At 38.0% G+C, this 5,688-nt stretch overlaps 1 long non-coding RNA gene across 1 annotated transcript; it reads right to left on the reverse strand.

Moving 5' to 3' along the window:
* Positions 1–1,086: 1,086 nt before the first annotated feature.
* On the reverse strand, positions 1,087–2,148 carry LOC146785146 (uncharacterized). Its single transcript, XR_014970404.1, has 3 exons — positions 2,056–2,148; positions 1,631–1,701; positions 1,087–1,268 (listed from the first exon to the last, which is right to left on the reverse strand). It is a non-coding gene; the product is annotated as an uncharacterized LOC146785146 (long non-coding RNA).
* Between the last annotated feature and the right edge of the window lie 3,540 nt (positions 2,149–5,688).

Consider the following 5,688-nt stretch of genomic DNA (forward strand, 5'->3'; position numbering starts at 1 on the left):
TTTAAGTATGACTTTATCTAGAACTGCCACCATACACCATTTATACTACTATACACATCGACTCTTTATTACAACACCAGATACTCATTATATTGAGACACACACACGCACATCCATGTTTTTTTTATAGTTCTTATAATGGACCCCCTGAGCACCATATTATATGTTGAAGTCAACCAGCACGCTATAGCATCTAATAAGGTGACACTTTACTAAAATGTTAAATATGCTTAGCTCCTTTTTCCTCATTATCCAATTTCTCATCTCTTCTCTATCTTGCTATTTCAGATATCTATACCCACTTGACTTGGAAGAGCAACATTTAATACATCTGGTTCAGACCATTTGCTTCTCTTAATTTGGACCCTATACATTGAACAACCTATTGGCTAAGGGTGGGCGGAATTAGCGAAAGTGCCTCTCGCAAAATATCGCGAAATGTCAAAAAATCTCCGTGATCACGCGAAATTTCACGTGATCGTGGAGATTTTGGTGTGCTGATTAATGCGTTACTGAATTTGACCTTCAACTCTGGCACCTGCTTTATTTATAATTATATCTGTAAGACTTACAGATATAAATAAAGCAGGTGCCCGAGTTGAAGGTCAAATAAAAGTGCTTCCTGCTGGGGTTTAATTTTTGTGACAGGAGCATCGTGCCAGAATGAATCCTGCCCTGCATATTTACCCAAGAAGATGCCACCGTTTTGTGCAATACCTCTACTCAACTGGAGTACTTTCTACTGGCTAATCAGTAAGTGCTACCTCGTTGGGTAAATGTATGTGCTTTTCCTACACTACGGAAAGGTCAATGTGCCAACAAGGGATTTACTTTAAGGTGATCAGTTAATTCTAAATTTAAGTGATTTGAATCAATAAGTATGTTAAGATGAATTAACATCAATATGAAATCAATTCCATGAACTAAACATCATAAATATCTAATGATGACAACGCACACGGGGATTTCTTTTTGTGATTTAATCACAGTGATTTTTATAGTTTTATCCAAGTAAAAAAGAGTACAAAAAGGAATATAAATAAGAGCAATATATCGTGAAAACAGGGAACGGAATTAAGTCCTCTTTTCATCTGAATATACACATCAATTCCTGGGCGGTTTAAACAGAGATGAAACTCTTTCTGAGCATACAATCTACTGTACATAACATGTAAACTGGAATTGGATGGTAAAGTCGACGTTTCGGTCTTGGGTGTAGTCAATCCGTCAGACCATCTTCAGGACAATAATTGCTTATATAAGGACTCCTAAACAATACAATGCAAATAGTTACATGAAAGTAAACATAATCACACTAATAAATCAATATACAAAATTTAAAAATTTAGACTTCAACCCGTGTGCGAACAGGACAATTGTCAGTATCATTTATCAGAAAGAGGGGACAAAGTCAAAATCTGATATCGAGAAAAAAATTATTATTTCATAATCAATTCAACCATTTACTTTCTATAGAGATACATAAATTTCATCAGTAGCCATGTTTACTTAAAGGTATCCGTGGCGTTCTCACGTTAAACTTTGTTTGAAATCATGTGGACATTTGAGCTACGAATCAAGAAGAACACTTAATCATGCTATGCCAGAGAAATAGTGAATAGTATCCTACCATGTAGAGCTTAGCAACAGCGACTGCCAGTTCGTGTTATTGCGGAAGTCAATCCTGCAGTGATTTTATTGCTGTACAAAAAATGAGTAGTCATAAATTATCTATTCATTCACCTGTATGTTATTTCTCTTATTCTAACATAGGTAACAATGAAGGTGTTGGTTTTATTAAAAACCAAATTCTTTGCCTAGTCTTAAACAATTGGTACATAGGATCAATTTGTTTTTAAAGTTTAAATGATTGATATAAACAGCACAGAAAAGAAAGTGTTGCAGTTTGGCTCACTAATCTACATCTAAACAGAATTTTAATAAATCGAATGAGGCTATGCTCAAAATTCATCAAAAGATAATGTTTTGCATATAGCTGATGGAATATGCTACTGACAGATCTATGGGCAGAGAGTGCATTAAATTCTAACTTACTTTACCGTCGTTAGTTTTCGAAGTACGAAATGTGATCCGTCTGATTCAGGGGCAGCCTGATTACGCACTGCACTGTCAAGTGCTTTTAAGGAATAATCGTAGTTGCAGTTCAACACAGTTGTGAGCTAAAAAAGTAAACAAAGCGCCGGCGTTAGGCTAAAGCAGCCATTAGTTGCTGTCCTGTGCGAGCTGAGCAATTAGATTATCGCTAAAGTGAGTAGTAGATCTTTGTTATCAAACATTTAGCGTGATGTGGTTCAATGAGGGAAAGTGGTTGCCTAGTTACCTAGAGTACCCGTAAAGGTTATTTTAAACAATATATACTCGAGTAAAAGGCTTTACTTATTATAAAAAGTGAAGCAAATACACTGTTTGAATTGCGCGCAAATTAACCAAAGACGCGTCGTTGAATAACTAATGAGTGATGCATAGGTTATGGACAACTTACTATTCTGGCGTCAGTCTTCAGAACACAGATGGGGGTCCGCTAGTATCGGTACAGCCTAATTATGTGCTGCACTGCCCAGTGCTTTTAAAGGCTGGTCAATGGCAGCAATTCACCACAGCTGTGCGACCAGGAAATGGACACAATGTCCGTGTCAGATGGCGGCGGCCATCTTGAAGAAGCTTATTTACAATTGGTAGCGCTATTCTCACTGTAGTCTAACGATTATACTGACTTTTGTGGCTCACCAAAAGAGTTAGTTGATGGTTATATATTAGCGAATGAGTGAGATTGTTAGAGACCGACCGTTCATATAGTCTGGTCCTACTCAACGAAACCTTAGATTTCGCCCGCCATCTTGGAGTGTCAAAACGTTACTAAATGGGTGTATTGTTGTTTATCGTTCATATACAATATTCTTGAAGACAATTTCATGATTCGAGCAAGATCAAGAGCCACTCCTAATAGCGGACCCCTAATACTATCGCGAATCATCTTATAGCTAGGTATTGATTTGTAATGTACGATAAATTTCCATGATCAACAAATGTTAAAGCGCGTATGTATTGATTCTTTGCTGATATATTTTACAGAGCTACATATCAAATACATCAGTAATATATCTGTGGTGGTGGAAATTGCACGGAAAATCTTGGATATATATATAGATGTCCTGCCTATATCCATTCTATTTATCACGTTATATTCAACACAGACATGGTTTAGGTGATACAATGACAAATCTAACATGGTTATCGACATCAATAAACGATCCTGTGTTAATCAACCATTAAACCAGTAGTGATTGTGAGTTGCTAACATCCAGATGTTTAGTCTTAAACAATGTACATAAAAGGCTACATTGATGGTTTCAGCAAAAAGAGCAATGCAATAATCAAAGTTTGAGGAGTGCAAAATTGAGCAACCGTGTTGGAAACTCAATAGAGCGGTTGAAACTTAGTTGCAGAACCTACTTATCTGAAGGTGACAATGAATTGCTACTTTGACTTGAGGTATACAGCTAGCGATGGCTGAGACAGGCCAAAGTATGCCACTCAGTGGCAGAGTTCAGACCTTTTTTGATGTTATCAGTACGGCAGATCCAACGGTTCTCCCTGAGAGTCAATGTGTGTTCAACATTGGTCTGTCGTATCGTAGGTTTGACAACCTCGATGACCCACCAAAGCATTTCTTTCTCAGTGTGTTTTAGTTTTATGTAGTGCTCCACTAATGGTGCAGTTTCTACTTTACACCTGATTCTAGATTGGTGTTGCAGAATCCGTTTTTTGACCATTTGTGTGGTCTTCCCTATATACTTAAGATTGCAAGGACATTGTATACAGTAGACCACATTAGTGGTATTACAGTTTGAGAAGGATTTGGCCATGTAGTTCTCACCAAGGAACTCAAATGATTTAGTGGTTGTAGTGGTGGGGCATGCTGCACATTTACCACATTTGTGGTGCCCAATTAATGGTGTTAATTGACGCATGTCATTAACTACATTTTGGTCTATCATTTTGTAGGCATGTACAAGTCGATCTTTGATGTTTGTGCCTCTTTTAAATGAAAAGAGTGGTTCCTTAGTGAACTCAGGCAATGCAGAAAGAAGTGACCAATGTTTCTTAACAATTTTCTTGATTCTGTTAGTTTCTGTGCCGAATGTGGTGACACAAACCAATTCTGGTTCATTATTTTTAGCTTTCACTTCGAGCAGGGCATTTCGGTCGTTGTACCAAGCTCTCTTTAGTGATTTTTTCAACAGTTTGTTTGGGTAGCCACGTTGATGTAATTTTTCTTTTAGTTTCTTAGCCTCCAGGAAGTAGTCCTCTCTTCTGGAACAATTTCTCCGAAGACGGAGAAATTGACCGAAAGGTAAGCCATCCTTTAGTGCCTGGGGATGGTGGCTTTCATATTTTAGGAGGGTGTTACGGGCTGTTGGCTTCGTAAAAAGTGTGGTGTAGAGTTTATTATCTGTGTCTACTTTGATGGAGATGTCAAGGAAGTTCATCTGTTGATTATTGTAATCAATAGTGAATTGCAGATTGGGATTTTGGGAATTGATCCAGGTATGGAACTCAAGTAGTAATTCTACATTGCCTCTCCAAATAAAAAACACGTCGTCTATATATCGTAGCCAACATGAGATATTGGATGTGTATGGATTGGTGGAATTTTGGACATGTTTTTTCTCAAACTCGGATACATAGATATTGGCTATATCCGGTGCGTACACAGCACCCATTGCAACTCCCTTGAGTTGTTGAAAGAAAGTTTTCTCAAAAAGGAAAAAGTTTTCGCATAGAGATATCCTTATACATTCCACAATGAAGTCAGTGGGTACCACATGGGGTCTGGGTCTTTCATCAAGTAAATGTTCAATGATCTCCAGAACTTCTGATTGTGGGATGTTGGTATAAAGACTCTCTATGTCCATAGAGACGAGGAGCTGTGTCAGTGGATCAAATGTATAGTTTTCAACCACATTGATAACCGCTGTGGTATCTCTAATATAGGTTGGTGTTTCTGTCGCAAAGGGTCGAATGAAAAAATCTGCATATTGAGCCAGTGGTTTTAAGATGGAATTACAACCGGAGACAATTGGTCTACCGGGAGGTGTCTCAATATTCTTATGTACCTTGGGTAAGATATATATCACCGGTACTGTGGGGGATTTATTAATCAAAAAAGATGCTTCTTTGGCGCTTAGCCAACCACCATCGAAACCCTGTTTGCTTAGCTCACTGATGGACTTCTCAATACGCAAAGTGGGATTCTGATTCAGCTTCTTGTAGTGTGACGATACCGAAAGTTGTCTGTTCATCTCAGCATTGTAGGATGTTAAATCCCAGAGAACGATTCCCCCGCCCTTGTCGGCTGGTTTAATGATAGTTTCTGAAAGGGATTGAAGATTTCTTAGAGCTTGTTGTTCATCACATGTGAGGTTAAATCTTATGCGTGTGGATTTTTGAAAAAGATTGTCTATCTCTGTCAGGATTGCGTTCTCAAAGGTGATGACTTCTTTGGCTATCATTGTGTTGGTCGGGAAAAAGGTTGAGGGCTGATGTAAGCCTGTAGTATCGAACTCATGTGCGGTGATCTTATTTGCAAAAAAATTTTTTAATCTAACCGAGCGGAAGAACTTGTATAATTCCAATTTCGTTTGGAACAAGTCGTTCCTGTTGGTT

This window comes from Triturus cristatus, chromosome 11 (assembly GCF_964204655.1).
Source record: "Triturus cristatus chromosome 11, aTriCri1.1, whole genome shotgun sequence".
NCBI lineage: Eukaryota > Metazoa > Chordata > Amphibia > Caudata > Salamandridae > Triturus > Triturus cristatus.